Source organism: Lactuca saligna, chromosome 8, assembly GCF_052625555.1.
Source record: "Lactuca saligna cultivar CGN05327 chromosome 8, ASM5262555v1, whole genome shotgun sequence".
NCBI lineage: Eukaryota > Viridiplantae > Streptophyta > Magnoliopsida > Asterales > Asteraceae > Lactuca > Lactuca saligna.
The window spans coordinates 19916538-19936277 of NC_136424.1; positions in this window are offsets into that span (position 1 = coordinate 19916538).

Sequence of the window (19740 nt, forward strand, 5' to 3'; positions counted from 1 at the left end):
GACTTCACTTTTCTCACCAAAAACAAACCCATTTCTCTCTCTAAACTTGAGATTTCAAGGCTGTACTTGAGCATTATCCTTCACTCTTGGTAAGTATCTCAATCCTACTCTTGAATATTCTACTCTCCTCCACTCAAATCATGAATCTCTTAAATAAATATCGTCATATTTGTGCCTACGATCTTCAAATCTTCAAGCACCTCCCAAGTGTTCTTGACTTGGAAACCTCTCTTCTTCCACATTCATCTCATGGAATCACTCAAGGTGAGTTCATACCCCTACATTTTCATGTTTTCTTCAAGTTTTAGGGGTATAATACAAGTTAACACACCTTAAGATAACTCAAACTCATCCTTTAGCTTTTTACAGAAAAGTTGAGTCCTATTCACAAACTGTTTTGACAAACTTAAACTTAAAATATTTCAAACCTGTTTAATATGAAAATACTTCAGGTTTATACCTTTAAAATGAATACTTGCACATGTTCATATGATTTTTCTACAATTTATGGCGATTTTTATAAAACTTTCTATCATTGTAGCTACAAATTCGGACCAGTCTGTGAATATGAACATTTTCACACAAGTTAGAGACTTATAAAAATAATAATAATTATTATGAACAATCTAGACACATTTTTTAAACTGTCAGAGTTTACGGATTCAGTTTTCGACCTTGTATGATTTTTCTGTGATTTTTCTAAAACAGTGCAGAAAAGTTAAAAACTAGTTAACAGCTTACAACTTTCATAACACTTTGTAACATGTTGAGCAAAGTGTATATCTTTGATGACTTCATATTTTGCATATGTTTTCTATTGTGGTACATTTAAATAATAGAAAATTTCTCACTGAATTGTAAGAGTCATTTGTCATTACAAACATACAAGATGAAACATAATAAGAATAGTTGTGTTTTGCGAAATTACTACTCTCACCGAAAGGGATTTTACACTCAATACAAATGGGTTTCAATTACTACATGATAAACTAAAATTGGTATAGTTATGGATTTTACAATACATGCATACTACATACAAAGGGTTTTACTCTCAATACAAATGGGTTTTTCATTTACTACACAATAAACTATAAAGGATATTGTTTGGGGATTTCACATTTCAAACATACAAAATAAAAAGGGGATTTCAATCTCACCACACACAAGGTTTTTACACTCACACTACACGTAAACTTGTTATCGTAAACTGTGAGACTAGTCTTCATTGTACTCTTTGAGTACGGATTAAAATGTCTGTTAGTTATAACCAGAGTCTCTTGTAGGGAGAGCGTGATAATTGTGTATAGATCTATATTGGGATTGACAACCCACACCTATGCTGCTTGTCAAAAGCCCGATCGACCGATCAGGGGTGACAAATTTCATATCTATTTTGACGCTTGAAGAACATCTCGTGCAGGTCATTTATGTCATAGTATGGTTATAGGGACTCACATAAGGAGATAACGACACACATGTAGTTTATGGGAATTTTCTATTGTAAAAAAGGGTTTTATCTATTTAAAACTGCATACATCATTACAAGTACGAGCATACATATACTCGGTCTTGGGATTCAAGACTACATAACATTTTATAAGGAAAATATTGGATTTTCTTGGGTATACAATACATTTACAAACAAATGTTTTCAAACTCGGGATACAATACTCGGTTTTATTTCAATTAATAAAACTACTATACATATTGGTGGTAACCAGTGTTTTCAAACAAAACGTATTGCACATACTGGTAGTAACCAGAGTTTTCAAACTCTACATTCAAAAGCTTATGAACTCACCAAATTAATTGTTGACACTTTTTCGAAACTACTTGTATTCTCAAGAAATCGGTAAAACAAGTAATCTGCAGCTTTTGAGGATAGGATGCTAAGGCGTCAAACAGTTCATTTTGTCATCATAGTGTAATTTAATTTGAAACATGTAAACACATACTATGGTGTAACTTTTTCAATTATATTTATGATGGTTGTATTTACTTTGAGCACTATTATACTCGTTATTATGATACTATACATGAAGTCCGCCACCCCGGATGTTTCCGCCATCCTTGGTTTGGGGTGTGACAAATAATGATACAATAACTATGAACCTGTTCCATGGCATACAAGGGGGTGACAATAAATAAACAACAAAAATGCATGAATGCTAATGCCCTAAGCTAAATGTTATGCAAAAAATAAAAAGTAGAAAAGAAGAAAGTAAAATCTTTTTGGAATTTTATAAAATAAAATAACAAATGAATGAAAATCAGTTTAAAACTGAAATGTTATGCAACCTAATTAAAAAAAATTCATGAAAAAGTAAAATGAAATACCCTACCCCAAACTTAAGAACAAGCATTGTCCTCAATGCTTAAGGTAAGGGCAGAAATGACCTAAATCAAAGGATTGGGCAGCGGAAATGTCTGTGGAAGTGGTTTCGTGAAATTACGACCGGTAGAACTCCGACAATCTTGATTTTTCCGGCGAGGTAGGTGTTCAAAGGTTATGTTCTTGAGGGGGATGGAGTGGTTGGTCAAGATGGTTAAATAAAGAATAAGGGAAGCTGAAAATTTTAATCTATGGGTCAACAAGGGTCAATTTTGGTCAATGTTGGTCAAGAAAAGTCAAAAGGTCCACTCATTAAAACCTTTGGTTAACACTTGGTCAAATAATAGCCCAAATTGCCTAGCACAGTGTATGGATCACGCAGGTCCCCACACGGGTCGCTCAGATCATGCAGTTAGGTCTTGGGTCAATGTTGCTTCATCACACCCAACCGTGAAACCCACTCGCACAACAACACGCGGGTCGCGCAACCCGCTGATCATGATCTTCATTTTTCTTCGTTTCTTCGCATTTTCTTGGATTGGAAGGCCCCGAACATATGGAAACACTTAATTCCTTCCAAGAAAACTCCTTGAGGACCCTTAAAACATCTTCAAAACTTATTTATTCAAATTAAAAACACGAAAGCACATGCTTTCCAAAAATGCCCTTCTTTAACGTCTTTGGCGAGACGCCTCCAAACTTCACTTTAACACTTTGGGGCGTCCAAATGGATGACATCTTGGACATTTGAATCAAAACCATCATAGAACGGCTTCAATCAATGTCCACTAACCTTGCAAATTTTCCCCGTGATGACATTTTGAATTTTAACTACTCCATGCTCGAAAACTTTCACTACAATAAAGGGACCATTCCATTGAGATCTCCATTTGCTTGGGGAAAGTTTTAATCGGGAATGATAAAGAAGAACTTTTTGTCCCGCCTTGAAATATTTTCGGGTAAGGGACTTGTTGTGAAGATTTTTCACTTCCTTCTTGTAAACCTTGACATTTTCATATGCTTTGTTGTTCGACTCCTCAAGCTCTTGGATTTGCAACCTCCCATGTATCCTTAGTGGTCCCGTGTCTAACTTTTCAACCGCTTCATCAATTTCGGGCTTTGAAGGATGGTGTTTCATCTCCCCTTTTATGCTTCTTTGGTCACGACCTTTACTTAAACTCATCTCTAACAATTCATGGTTAGTAGACTCATAGAAATTTTGAGCTAAAGGCTCAAAAACATCAACAAAATACAAAGAAGATATATCTCTAGAGTATCTCATGGCGTCATTAATATTGAATTTAATTACCTCACCATTAAATTCCATTGTGAGATTACCCGCATGCACATCAATTTTTGTTCTAGCCGTTTTCAAAAATGGTCTTCCAAGTAAGATTAGAGCTGATTTGGAGGAAACTTGTTCATCTAAATTAATCACATAAAAATCCGCCAGAAACACCAATTGGTTTACTTAAACTAAAACATCCTCTAAGACAACCGTAGGGATAACACTTGATTTCTCCGCAAGTTGAATAGTAACACCCGTTTTTTTTAAAAGGTCCGATATTTAGCGATTCATATACCAAATAGGGCATGAAATTAATAGAAGCACCAAGATCAAGCATGGCACTTCTAATAGTTATATCCCCTATCTTACAAGGTGTGACAACCCGATACTTTTCCAGTCAACAAAAGTCAATTCCGTTAAATAAAATTTCGAATTTCATTTATTCTGTTAAGTCCGTAAGGGTTAGAAAACCATTTAAATTATATAAATAAAATTTATATAAGTTTCGGAACCAAAAACACTCGAAAAATCAAGTTTTCCCTCGAAAAACAACAAAACTCGTTCAGCCTTGCAGTTTCAGCCGAAAACAGCTTTCGGCCGAAAACTCATCTCCGGCCGAAAACCCAACCATATATATTCATTTCATATGAAAACTTAGTCATTTTCCCACTTTTTCACTCGAAAACGCTCCCAAATCTCTCCCAAGGATCATCCAAGAACACTTAGATCTTCAAGAGGAAACCTTCACATCTTTATATTTTTTCGCAAGAACACCAAGAATAACCTTCATATCATCAAGGGGCTGAAAACCCAACAGAACCAAACACCTGATTTTGGCCGAAAACCAGTTCTCGGCTGAAAACAGTTTCCGATCGAAAACTACATTGAACCGAGAACCTTGTTCTCGGGTTGAGCTTGACCGAAAACCCTCCCTTTCACTTCAATCACTCTCGGTAACTATTCCTAACACAAAACAAGTGTTTCTAACACTTTAAATTAATGATTCCGCTAATCTTAAATACAATTATGTGTTTAGTTATCATTAGGAATCCGTTAATTCCGCAAACATCAACTCAAGGGTCATCTTCCCAATCTCGTTATCCAACACGTGCACAAACAACTGTGAGGTATACCTTTACATTTTCATTGTTTTTAATCTTTTCAAGGGGGAATACAAGTAAAACACAAGGATTTTTGTGTTTTCATACAAACGATTTCAAACATATTAAAAACTTTTGCAATTGATACAAACCAAGAATTTACTACAATTTATAAAAGTATTCAAATATTTTATCCCTTTTGTAACATGTTGAGCATACAGGTAGTTTTCAACATAGAACCATAATTGCAAAGTTTTCAGTACTACATCTCATACATTCAAACTATGGTCGATTTAGTTTGGGAATATGATATTGCCATATTTATACATGTTTTTAGGCAATATTTATTTACATTTTTATTAATATTTTGGTTATTTGCATAGAATAATGGTACTTATAAGCTTAATTTATATTTTGAAGCCAAATAGAAGCATTTTTTAGGAAAGGACTAAAAATGACAAAAGATGGAACTTTGGAGGCTTGAAGACTTAAAAGAATGAAAACCCACGTAAAAGATAAACTCACGACGTGAATATTTAGTATTCACGGCGTGAGTACGAATATCAGAAGATAGACATCAATGAGGAGGAATCCTTGCAGAACACGGATATCTACTGCATTCACGTCGTGAGTCATACTTATTCACGATGTGAGTTCGGAAAAATCAGAAACTATATATATATATATATATATATATATATATATATATATATATATATATATATCCTTGTTCATTATGACTTTGGAGACTTTTGGCTACTTAGAGGGTTCAAGGAGACGATTTTTAGAAGGAGAAAAGTTCTGGAATTGGCTATTAGCATCTAAGGAGAAGAGAAGTTCATATTAGTTTAAGAATTTGGTACACTTTAATTATGTCTTTGAATATGAGTGTGAGTTAGTGTTTGCTAGCTAGTATGTCCAGCTAAATCTAGTTGCTTCTGTTAGCTAGATGAAGTTGGAACTCATGGTGTAACATTTTAGCTTTGATTTATTTGTTGGTTAAGACTCGTGTTGGATTGATTGAACCTAGCATGTTTGATTAGTATTTGATTGCTTTGATTTCTTATTCTTTGTAGTTGATGACCATTAATTTGCATGAATTGGAATACTTGGTAATTTAGTGAATATTAAATTAATAGAGCTAGGATCAAACCAATCTTAGTTGAGCAATTAATTACTGAATTAGGCTGTGCTAGAGAACTCATATTATGACTGTAATTGTGTTTTGTTAATCAATCTTACATAGCTCTAATTAATAAAATAATTGATTCTATGTTAACTTAAGTGTGAGCATACTTTGATTTACATGAATTAATTAATGTTAGTAGATTTAGAACTAAAATGTTAATATTATCTTAATTGGTAACCAACAGTAATTGTCATAGCTAATTTATAAACCATTGAAGGAAAGTGGATTCGAACTAACAGAAGTGTTTTGTTTACTGATTGAATTTGTGTTAAAAAAATAAGTTTATCTAAACTTGCAAAATTAGATAAATCTCATTTCTTTGTTAGTAATTAGGTTAATTTAGTAGTAGATAGATTAATTAGTCAAAACCGTTCCATGTGGTCGACACCCAACTTACCCGATTATTCTATAATTTGACTAGGTACACTGTCTAGGTGCAATTTAGTTAGGTTATAAATATAAAATTAGGTGTAGCTATTTACGCATCAAATTTTTGGCGCCGTTGCCGAGGAACGGCTATTTTAGTTGTTAATTTAATTGCTTTAGGTTAATCGATCATTTTTGTGGGGTTGAACCCCGCAAAAAGATATTATGTCTGCATTTATTTATTTTTTCTGTTTGATTTGTCACCACATCGTGGGCATCTTGCCCACGTCGTGGTTACGTTACATTCAATTTTTAGTTTAGTTATTTTTTGTTCGTTTTACGCGTTTTTTTAGTTTTGTTTTAGCAGGAAAAAATAGGGAACATAACGGCCATGACAATGGAAGAGTACAAGCGGCATATATGGAACGAAAACCGATGGGTCTTGATCCACCAAAAATCTAAACCACGACAATGTTTGAAATTCCGGGGTATAATTTGTGCACATCAAAACATCAAAGAACCTTTACAGAATTCAACACGTGTAACGATAACATACATACAAAACTATAATAGGTATAGTTTGGTATTCAACTAACTCAAGAACCTTATACATTAACGAACATATAAACTATTTAAGATATAGTTTATGGTATACAACACTATTTTCCGAATACAAGAGTACAATACTAAATACTTATTTAAGTATAATTATTTTTAATCTACAAGTCGTACATACGGTTTCAAGTACAAGAGAACACTACAACACTACATGTGAACTAGTTAATACAGGGTTCTGAGACACTACTTCAATTGTACCCTCAAGGGGTATGGAACTTAATCCTACTACAGTATAACCAGAGTTTCCTGAGGGAGAGCGTGAGATTTGTGTATAAATCTATACGAGACTAACAATCCCACACCTGAACTGCTAGCTACAGTTAGGCATGCATACTTGGGGTGACAAATGTCATAACATCCGACACCTGAAGAACGTCGTAGAGGTCACTAGGTCACATCAAGCATGGTTTTATCAAGCTCACAACAGTATAAACTAACCATTTGTTTACGGGATTTCAAATTTTCAAATAGTTTTATTTTAATTAATAGAACTACTATACACTACACTGGAGGATTCCAGGGATACAAACACATGGTTTTATTTTAAGTAATAAAACTACTATATATTACCGGTGGTAGCTAGGGTTTTCATACAAGAACATATTATACATACTGGTGGTAGCCAGGGTTTTCATACAGAACAATACAATACATACTGGTGGTAGCCAGGGGTTTCATACAAGATCATACTATACATATTGGTGGTAGCCAAGGTTTTCATACAACATCATACAATAGATACTGGTGGTAGCCAGGGTTTTCATACAGAACATACTATACATATTGGTGGTAACCAGGGTTTCATACAAAACACACTATACATACTAGTGTTAGCCAGGGTTTTCATATAATACATTACTTTACCTTACTGGTGGTGTCCAAGGATTTCATACAAGAGTTTTCCTACAAAACAATACAATACAATATGTCTAGTGGTAACCAGGCATACAAACTAACACTTTTATATACAACTACAAAATACGGTAACGAACATACACTTTGGTCTTAGGGTTTGAGACTACTTTACACTATTATAGAAAATGTTGGATTTTCTTGAGAAATATACATACATTTTTACAGATTCAAAGACAGGTTTTCATTATAAAAACATACTTATGAACTCACCAACTTAAATGTTGATACACTTGCAAAACCACATGTATTGTCAGGGAACCGATAGACAGGTACACCCGCAGGTTTTGAGAATACGGAGTTGTTAGAGTCGTGTCTTTTATACTTTTGTTATAGATTTTTGTTGTCATACAAATTATGTATTGAACAGATGTAAATAATTTACTTATTCAATGTACTGGTTGTGCTTACTTTGATTACTATGATGTAATTATTGTGATATTGTACATGACGTCCTCCGCCCCCGAACGTTTCCGCCGTCTCAGTTTGGGGGTGTGACAGATTGGTATCAGAGCATTGTTTATAGTGAACTAAGTATACCAAACCTTACATGGTATACAACTATAAACACTAAGGGGCCGAAGTACTCTGAACTAAAAGTATACTTTTAAAATCTAAGTATTTTATTAGAAGTATACTAATACTACATGCATACCAGAAACGATATCACAGAAAGAACAAAACAAAAGTATTTAGATGTTGGACACTGCGGTCACTACGAGTTCTTAGTTATGCCCTTTGGGCTAACAAACGCACCTGTTGTATTCATGGACCTAATGAACCGGGTGTGCCGGCCCTACTTAGATAAGTTTGTAAATGTCTTCATAGATGAAATTTTGGTCTACTGGAGGAGTAAGGAAGAACACGGCCAACACCTACGATGAGTTTTGGAGACTCTAAGGGCGGAGAAATTGTATGTAAAATTTTCAAAGTGCGAATTTTGGATCCGAGAAGTGAGTTTCCTCGGTCATGTAGTTAGTAAAGAAGGGATACATGTGGATCCTTCCAAAATCAAGGCGATTGAAAGCTGGTCTACACCAAGGATGCCAACAGAAATCTATCAGTTCTTAGGCCTTTTCGGCTACTACAGGAGGTTCATCCAAAACTTCTCCAAAATCGCTAAATCACGTACCACTCTGACCCAGAAGGGAGTAACCTTCGACTGGGGAGAAAGACAAGAAGCTGCATTCCAAACACTAAAACAGGCTTTGTGCAACGCTCCAATCCTGTCTCTCCCAGAAGGAACCAAAGAGTTTGTGGTCTTCTGCGACGCATCAAACCAAGGTCTCGGATGTGTGTTGATGCAAAGGGAAAGGTCATTGCCTACGCCTCCAGACAGTTAAAAACCCATGAGGTCAACTATGTCACGTACGACCTCGAACTGGGAGTAGTGGTGTTCGCTCTGAAGATCTGGAGGCACTACCTCTATGGGACAAAATGTACCATCTTCACCGATCATAAAAGCCTTCAGCACATCCTTAACCAAAAAGAACTCAACATGAGGCATAGACGATGGGTGGAGCTGCTAAATGATTACGAATGCGAAATTCATTATCACACAGGCAAAGCCAATGCAGTGGCTGACGCCCTCAGCCGAAAGGTATACTCGGGCCGTCAAGTCATGTCGTTAACCATGACAATCCATTCACATCTGTCTACACAACTTAAAGAGGCTCAGCCGGAATCCCTGAAACTAGAAAACATAACAAGTGAAGCCCTAAGAGGAATGGATAAGAGCCTAGAAATCAAGGGCAACAGAATACGCTATTTTATGAATCGCATCTGGACACCCAAATTTGGAGGACTCAGGGACATCGTCATGAACGAAGCACACAAAACTAGCTACTCCATGCACCCGGTTCAGATAAGATGTACCTGGACCTCAAGAAACTCTATTAGTGGCCAAACATGAAAACCGAAATCGCTACCTTCGTGAGTAAGTGTCTGACTTGTGCCAAGGTCAAGGCCAAATACCAAAAACATCAGGCCTGCTACAACAACCAGAGATACCCGAGTGGAAGTGGGAATGGATCACAATGGATTTCATCACTGAATTTCCCAATTCTTCAAGTGGGTACGACACCATTTGGGTAATTATCGACTGATTGACCAAATCCGCCCACTTCCTGCCAATCAAAGAAACCTTCAAGATGGAGAAACTTACTCGAATCTACATCCAAGAAATAGTTTGTCTGCATGGAGTGCGCGTGTCCATTATCTCCGATCGGGATAGCAGATTCACCTCAAGATTTTGGCAGTCACTCCAAAAATCCTTGGGAATTAGGTTGGACATGAGTACAACTTATCACCTACAAACTGATGGATAGGGTGAGAGAACCATTCAAACGCTGGAAGACATGCTTAGGACGTGTGTGATAGATTTTGGCAAAGCATGGGATACCCACTTGCCACTTATCGAATTCTCGTACAATAACAGTTATCACACTAGTATCAAGGTTGCTCTATTTGAAGCCCTCTACAGCCGGAAGTGCAGGTCACTGCTATGCTGGGCTGAAGTGGGTGACACATAACTAGCAAAGGGATAAGTCCCTAGCAGTGCTCTCACTGGCCCGGAGATCATAAGAGAAACCACCAAAAGGATTGTCCAAATCCAGGAAAGGTTAAAGGCTTCTAGAGACAGACATAAGAGTTACACTGATAATAGACAAAAGCCCTTTGAATTCCAGGTTGGAGATCGAGTACTGTTAAAAGTCTCACCCTGGAAGGGCTTAATACGATTCGGTAAATTAGGAAAGCTAAACCCAAGATACATCGGACCATTCGAGATCCTTTCTAGGATTGCCCTGGTAGCATACAAGCTTTGACTACCACAAGAACTCAAAAATGTACATCCCACCTTTCATGTGTCCAACTTGAAGAAGCGCTTGTCCGACGAGACTCTTATTATTCCTCTTGACAAGATTGAAATCGATGAGAGACTCCACTTTGTGGAAGAACCTGTAGAAATAATAGACTGAGAAATCAAAAGAACGAAACAAAGTTGTATTCCCATTGTGAAGGTCCGATGGAACGCCAAGCGACGACCCGAATTCACCTGGGAACGCGAAGATCAGATGAAACCAAAAATACCCACATCTTTTCCCCAACTCTTGACGTCTCGATCAAAGTGCTAAATTTCAGGACGAATTCCTTCTAAAGGGTGGATGATGTGACAACTGTCAATTTCTGGTCAAGTCAAAGTCCATAAAAGTCAACAAGTCAAAACGGTCAACTCAATTAACCATGTATATTAGGGTTTACACTATGTTTACTAATGTGCAACACCCTATCTTAATGCAAAGTATCACTTTGAGTCTTCACGTGTCCAAAAAATCTAAACCTTAATCAGGGTAAGTACGGAACTACTCGATAAAACATTATTACATACCCTCCGAGGACGTATAACACTCATAACGAGGCTTAATTGGGTTTCCAAACCTTTCATTTCGAAGCTAAACACTCACAAAGGTCACAAACAAAGTCTCTTTCAATCTCTCTCGCTCTATCTCTCTCCCATATATCTCTCAAATCTCTCCCAATTCTCTCTCGTAACCTCTCTCAACTTTTTATTATCACTCAGGGCATCCCGACCCTTAACTTGGTCAAAAATCACTCGAAACGAGAAGTTCATTTGAAAAATAGCCCTTAAGGACCGAAGCCTCTCACAGGACCGAAACCCCCCTTTTAGAACCAAACACACTCCTAAGACTGAAGCCACCTTTGGTTTTGGCTCCCTGCATCTCGGTTCGACTCCAGCCTCTCGGTCCATTTTGCATTCGGTCCGCCTTCGGTTCTCTACTCGACCAACTTCGTTGCGAGACCCTCGGACCAAAACTCCTTTCGGTTCTCATCAAACAACCGAACCTACCTTCGGTTCTAGTTGTTGGGACCGAACCTCCGACCCTGATCTCGGGTATTTGCAACTTTTACCTGGTTTTCGACTCCTTTGGCGTTTGAAGCTTGTTTTTATGATTTTAAAATAAGATTATCACCCAAACTCATATTTTGGCATATAAGACCCTATATATTCATATTTTAATCACATTTTGGGGGAAATCCTTATCTAAGAATAATATCTATTGTGTAAGATATTGATTTGGACTGTTGACTTTTCCATAAAGTAATGACACAAACTACCACCCATACCCACTCTAGGACGACCTCCAGTCACTATTCATCTCTACCTAGTCAACTATTTGTCATCTCACCCTCTTCTCCAGCAAATGATCTTGATCAAATGCTGGAAAATCCTTATTTCTCCTCCCACCTTATTTACCCTTTCACCAAAAAGCAAACACATCTCTCTTACTTTCTCTCTCTCTAAAAACTCGAGACTCCAAGGCTGATATTGAGCTTTTCACTCACTTTTGGTAAGTATTTTCATCCTACATTTGAACATTCTTCACACCTTCACTCAAATTATGGATCTCTCCTAACAAATATCACCATATTTGTTCTTATATATTCAAATCTTCAAGCATCTTCCAAGTGTTCTTGACTTGGAAACCTCTTCTCTTCATCATCCATACCAATAAATCAGTTAAGGTGAGTTCATACTAGTTTTATGGGGGTGAATACAAGTTAAAACACCAAAAACTTAACTAAACTCAAACATCAGCTTTCAACAGAAAAGTTAAGGTTCATTCACAAACTGTTTTCGCCAACTTAAACTTAAATTCTTTCAAAATTGTTTAATATGAAAATAGTTCAGGTTTATACCTTTAAAATGACTACTTTCACATGTTCATACGATTTTTCTACAATTTATGGTGATTTTTAAAAATTGTTTATCATTGTAGCTACGAATTCAGACCAGTTTGTGAATATGAACATTTTCACACAAGTTTGAGATCACTAAAAATCATAATAAAAATTATGAACAAACTAGACACATATTATAAACTCTCAGAGTTTACGGATTCAGTTTTCGACTTCATATGATTTTTCTGTTATTTTTCCAAAACAGTGCAGAAAAGCTAAAAACTAGTCAAACAACTTACAACTTTTATAACACTTTGTAACATGTTGAGAAAAGTATTTACCTTTGATGACTTGATATTTTACTTTTGTTTTCTATTGAATTAAATTTATATAACAAAAATTACCAACTGAAATGTAGGAGTCATTTGTCATTACAAACAATACAAGATGAAACATAATAAGTATAGTTATGTTTTGCTAAATTACTACTCACACCGAAAAGGTTTTACACTCAATACAAACGGGTTTCATTTACTACATGATAAACTATAATAGGTATAGTTATTGGGTTTCACATTACAAATATAATACACGAAAAGGGGATTAAATTCCACCACAAAAAAGGTTTTACACTCACACTACATGTAAACTCGTTATCGTAAATTGTGAGACTAGTCTTCATTATACTCTTAGAGTACGGCTCAAAATGCTTGTAAGTTATTGTTGGATTAATTTCTAAGTCCATAACTATAATTGGTAAGACTTGACCCGACCCGACATGGTCCATTTGGGTTGCATGGCATCATGCATTTGGATAGACTATAATGAGAGAAATAACACTTAAGGTTGGTTAATATATTATAGTTTCTACTATATTAATAAGATTATTTAATTAGTATTGATCAAGAATTAATCTAGGATTAATTAAGTGATCAAAAGAAGACTAATTAAATATATGGGTTGATTGTGTAAATCATCCATACTTATATAGTGGGCTAATGCACCATGGATTCTCAAGTTGGGCTAAAACCCATAAGATGCTCCATGGTGTATTTGTACCCATGGATCCTGTAAATGAAAGGCCATGACAATTAGGGTTTACATGGTGTAACCCTAACTATATAATGATCTTATTCTTAGAGAAAATCGGCCACTATGGGTAATAGAAAGGGCTAGCCGATTTTCATAAAGTGTGAAGTCATTCCATGTGTATTTGGTGTTGTGTGAACCATTTGAGGTGTCACACTTGGAGCACTGGGTACTCAAGCTTTATGAAGACAATCTACATCAAAGAGGTATGTAATTCTAACTTGATATATTCATTTGAATCAATGTTATTATGCTAGTTAGGATGAATACCTTGGAAAGATCATATTTTCATGTATAACAGAGAAAATATAGATACAAGGTATTTAGCTTTGCATGTACACTTAGGAGTGTTAGAATGCTCAAAACCCAACATTGGTATCAGAGCCTAGGCTTGTTTTCAATTATACTTGATGTAAATTGCTAAAAAATGCTGAAAAAATCGATTTTCTGGCTTTCTAGGCACTGTACTCGCCGAGTCCACTGATGAACTCACCGAGTCCATGAAGAAAATCATCCTACTCGTCGAGTAGGTTGATACACCCGATGAGTTTGAGCCTCAGACAACATATTTTCGAGTTTTTTTGGCTAGAAATGGAGTAGGAACATTACCATAAGCTGTTTTGTTATAAATTTGTTTTTGATGTGGTAATGTTCATGCTAATCCAATTTCAAAGACAATTTTAAATAGATTCGTGTTTTGTATTAGTTTAAAAGTTATGCTAATTACATGAAAAAGTTTGATGTGTATTATCTTTGTTCTTATGAGTTGCTCAGATTAATAGATAAGTTAATTGATTATGTGTTCTCAATCCATTTTAATCTAAGAGTTGATTCTAAAATGTGTTTTTGTAACTTGTCCTCAAGTTATATGACAAGTCACATTTAAGTTTCATAAAACTCATAAAAGTTGGCAATGGTTACAAAAATGAAGAGTCTTGTCCTCAACTTATGGAAGTTCAAGAGTCACTTCATTAAGTAACAAAAATGTTTAACCTTAATTAATTCCATAAGTTACAAAATAAAGAAAAGTTACATTCTTTTATTAGTTTAAAGTCTTCCATAACTTGTCCTTAATTTATGGAACTTGAAGAGTCTTTTAATTAAAACTACTTTAAACTCATAAGTTATAGAATCAATTAGTTTTGAATAGTTTCAAAACCTGCCCTCAAGTTTTGGAATTTGAAAAGTTTTCACTTATGAATACTTTAATTCCAAGTTAGCCCTTAGAATTTTAAAAGTTAAAATTCAACCCTTATACTTTATAATATTATAAGTTATATATATATATATATATATATATATATATATATATATATATATATATGTATGTATGTATGTATGTATGTATGTATGTATGTATGTATGTATGTATAAGAGTAAACTCAGTATTACCGTTAGTAGGCCTCATTCACGAAGCCGGTCTATCAGGGGGTATAAGGTTATTGCCTATAAAATGGCAGTTTAATGGGTGTCCACTCTCACCCACCGCTCCCCTGACTGGTGGAGGGTCGTTAGCCGAACGGGTAGGACAAGGAATATAATTCTCCCTTCATTAAAAGTATTAATGATAAATACTAAGTAACTAAACCATTTATAAATACCCAATCTTAGTTACTTAGGAAAAAGTGAATAAGGTGCTAACCCATGAAATTACACTTTGCACTTTGCTTAAGTCGTTAGTGGAGCGTGTATGGTTAACCAACACACTAACCTGGACTTAACAAGGTAGGAAAAGGGTAACTTAATATTTATCATAGTATCGGTGGAGCGTGTGTGGTTAACTGGCACATCGATTAAGGGGTAAATATTAACTGTACCAAGTATATTTGCATGGTTACTTCACACCTTGTTTTGTGATCCTCGGCATCCCAGTCACAAAACTTGAAGGGCACATTCGAGATTGAAACATGCCATTGAAAATTTCAATGAATCTCAAAAGATCTAGGAGCTTCAAATCCAATTAAAACCTAATAATACATTTCGTTTATCTTGGTGGAAATTGGTGAATCGTCATTCACCTACCTTCAAATATTTTATAGCTTGGATTACGGCATCCCTCTTCCAACTTATAAAAGTATTGTGTTGGGTCCTAGCCTTAATATTTGATATTGGGTGTTATATTAAGAACTTTAAATCAACTATCTTGAATATCTCCCAAAAAGATGTCTGGTTTAGACATTTATGATCTTCCTAAATCTCTTGAAACAAGCTTTCCTAAATGAAGATGATGTCCCATGGAAATCATACTTCTTTCACCTCCTCCAATTATTCTCCCTAACCCACAAGTTCTTGAACAGTTTAAGGTCACTCAAGCCCTATTGGCAAGTAAAGGTCTATGTGTGGTCACATCTTCGAGATGTAGTCACATATTGACAAGCCGGGAGAGTTGGGTGTCAAAGTCTTAAGAAAGCTGGTGGCTCAACTACTTTCTAAGTTACATAGTGAGTTCCTTTAGGACTCCTATGAAACAGACTATGACAAGACCTTTAATGATCTTATCTATTTGCTAAGATCAACTTCCAAAAACTTATGGACATTGACAATAGTGACACATGATATCCAGTAAAGCTCTCTCTTCCCAATGGAAAGGGATCGGCCATAGTCAACTCGGTTGACCAAATGGTAAAGAGAAAAGCTAAGTCTGTGATAGTCCTGCATACCATTACCAAAGGGTCCATATGTTTATATTGCCAAAGGAAGGGGCATTAGTTGCGAAGCTGCTAATTTTACCTAAGGATGTTAAAGTCAATAAGTTTGACTCTACTTTAGGTAAAGTCCACTATCTAACTCTGCTAAGTTTTTATTCTGAGATTCTTGATACTTGATGCGACTGGGTCACATGTAGATGCTTTAAGAATCATAGAAAAGTGAATAAACTTAAAGAAATTATATGTTGAATCTGATCGCATAGATGGATTTCTATCGCATAGTGTGAAGATTGGATTCTTTAGCTACTTCTTAGGAGTCATGATACATTGCTTAGGAATAGATAACAACAAAGTTTTCATGATCTTTTGCATTGTAAGGATAGTTTTTCCACAAAGTTTTTAAAATAAAAGGAAAAATGATGATTTTATTTATTTTAAATTATCCTTACAATGGCATTTGAGGAAAAAAAATTGTTTCTTATATGATTCCATTAATAGCAAGAGTGGAAATATGAAATTGATTCTTTCATTTGTGGTAATGTCTAAACTTACCAAATAAGGAAAGATCCTCATCACCCAAGTTTCAATTGGACCGGAACATGGAATGATGCAAGTTGTATAGCATGATGAACGAGAATTTTTCATCTTTGGAAAATTAAGACTAATTCCTTGTTCACATGTATATGTGAGTCAAGTAAAGGACTAAGGGATCGAGTACACATTCTTATGTACTGTTCAAGTCGACCATAAAAGATCGATAAGATTATTCGTCATAATTTACTAAAGCTCGGTAAATATGGTTATACTTACAAGCTTAAGTGTAATTCTAAGACATTGGAAAAGGTTCCAATGTATGATAGAGCGAATAAGAAGAATCAACTTAGGCAGAAAGATAAAAGTTTCTCAAATCTGAAAAGATGGGAGAGTAATTTAGTATCACGTTTATGATCATCTTAATGATTAAGATACCATATCACAATTGATCCTCTAAGATTATCTTAGTGCATTCTTATGACTAAGAAGAGGAATATTGAATTGTTGGAATGGTTAAATCAAGAAGATGAGTCATACTTCGTTCCAATACAAGTCTTAGAGTCATACTCTAAGATTGTAACTTGAGTGACATGTCTTGGAGAAGGTTTAAAACACTTGTCAAATGTAAGAGTAAAAGTTTTCTACTCTTGTACATTTGAAATTGGTAAGTTGTGATGTTTTGGATAAAACAAAGACCAACTAAGGCCAATTGTGTGAAGTGTTTGTCTTGATTGAGATCCACACTATCTCTTGAATATTTAACAAGAGAGTCTTATATGTCAAGAGGATAGTGGGAGTCTTTAAGGTCTTGAAAGTCTCAAGAACTAATCAATAATAAAACCTAAAGTTCTTCATTAGCACACGACTTGATGTTTATAACCCATCGTGTTGACATATTTTGTGCCCATTCCAATTAAAGTTGGCTTTCCATATGCGTTCTTAGAGTTCTCAATTGGTCGCACAACAACTTGGAAGCAATGGTAGGACCTTAAGCTGCCAGGTGGCAAGAAATTAAGATTGAGTTCAATCCATATGAGTTTGGATTTGTCATTATCCTTGTCTTATGACTATGGTTTTGGCAATTCACATGGATAAGAACACATACACCAATAAATCTAAGTGTCATAAGGTTTCTCTCCGATTCATGAAAATGATGGTGAGGAAACACTTTCACTAAGTAGATTTTAGCTAAATAGCAATTGTGATATTTGCATTCTCAAAGTCGTTAGTGGAGCGTGTGTGGTTTACCAGCACACTAACATGGACTTGTGAGAAGTGGAAAAGGTCTAAACAATCAAGACTATGATTACGGCATCCCTTTTCATAGTTCTTAAAATTGTTTAGACACACCTGTGAGCTATCTAAGATAAGGTGTATGATTATGATAAATTTTTATCAAAGCAATCTAGTATCATAAATCTGAACTTTGGTAAGAAAGTAAATAAAGTATTGATTTCTAGAAGTCCAACTGATTTCTTAGTACATGTCAAAGCTAGTGGGAGCATAAGTGTTATGCTGATAATCATCAAGTTAGTGGGAGCATGATAATTATGATAAGTATTGCAAGTTAGCAATGTTAATTATAGAAAACAAAAGGTTTCAATTGGGAAAGAGTTGTTTTGCTATAATTAAGGGAGAGGAAATTATACTTCATCTCAAATCTAAAAGCTTGGATTGAGGTTTTAATCGTATTTAGTCAAGGATATATATATATATATATATATATATATATATATATATATATATATATATATATATATATATATATATGAATTTCATGTTGGAATGGCTCAACATAAGAAAATTCTGTATATGGGTCCATTATTTGCGTTCTAAAATTCGATTATGATTACGGCATCCCTTTTCATAATCTGAATTATGAGAACTTGGCAAATAGAAATGGAAATTTTATAGCAAAAGACCGGTTTAGTCTTTATGTGAGACATCATGAATCGTGTCCCATATGCTTCGGATATAGGATCGATTACATGTGCTATATTCATTCTTTCTAAAAAATTTCCAAATGCTTGGGGCATTAAGAAGGGAAAAAGTCTAGAATTGGATATGATTAAAAGGATTAAACAATTGTCGATGAGAATCTAAGGTTTACCAAAGATTGGTTGCTCAAGGACAGTTGGAAGTATAGCATTGACATAATTTGTAAGGAGACAACTCTTGTTCAGAAGTGATAATAAAAATGGAATCTGGAAGTGTTTCAAAGTTAGAAATTATTCAATCTGTGTATCATTAGGAAACTTAATGGAAGAAGGATGTTTCCAAGGATCTGATCTCCTTTGGAATGCTCTGTAATGGTTGTTGTCAAGTCTTTCTGACTTTGTGCATAATCATTACAAGAGGATCAATACATACAAGTTTAGAATCTAACAGATTTCAGTAAACGGCACGAATTTGGAATTCTTTCATTTGCAGTAAGGATTTGGGACTGTGAAAAGAGGATCATTGGAGTTATGTTCAATTGATTTATTTCACAAAGTAAAGATCATAGACAAACATAGTATGCACACTTGGTGTATGGCATGACTAGTGTTTAGAAAACATAGTGTACATGCTTGGAGCATGGGACAACTATTGTTTTAAATTCAAGAATAAAGTTGATAGCTGAAACAGTATACAATGAATAATGTGTAATCATATGGTGATAAATAAAAGGTGTTTTATTTATGTTCATAGGTTTTGATACCATATTGGATTCAATTACTATTGTGTTTCACTTTGCATGTTTTGACTTTTAGAATAACTAGGTCATTGTTCTGGATGACTAAGTTATTCAAACCATCCACAGTCGGTCATACGTTGGAAGTAGATATGAATTAAGACTGTCATGGGTTGGCTTGTAGAGGTCTAAGATGTTGGAAAAAGGGCTACAACACTCATGAATGCTCATAAGTTCTGATTATTGGATTCAACCCGCGCTCATTGGAATCACTTCATGGATTTTTATC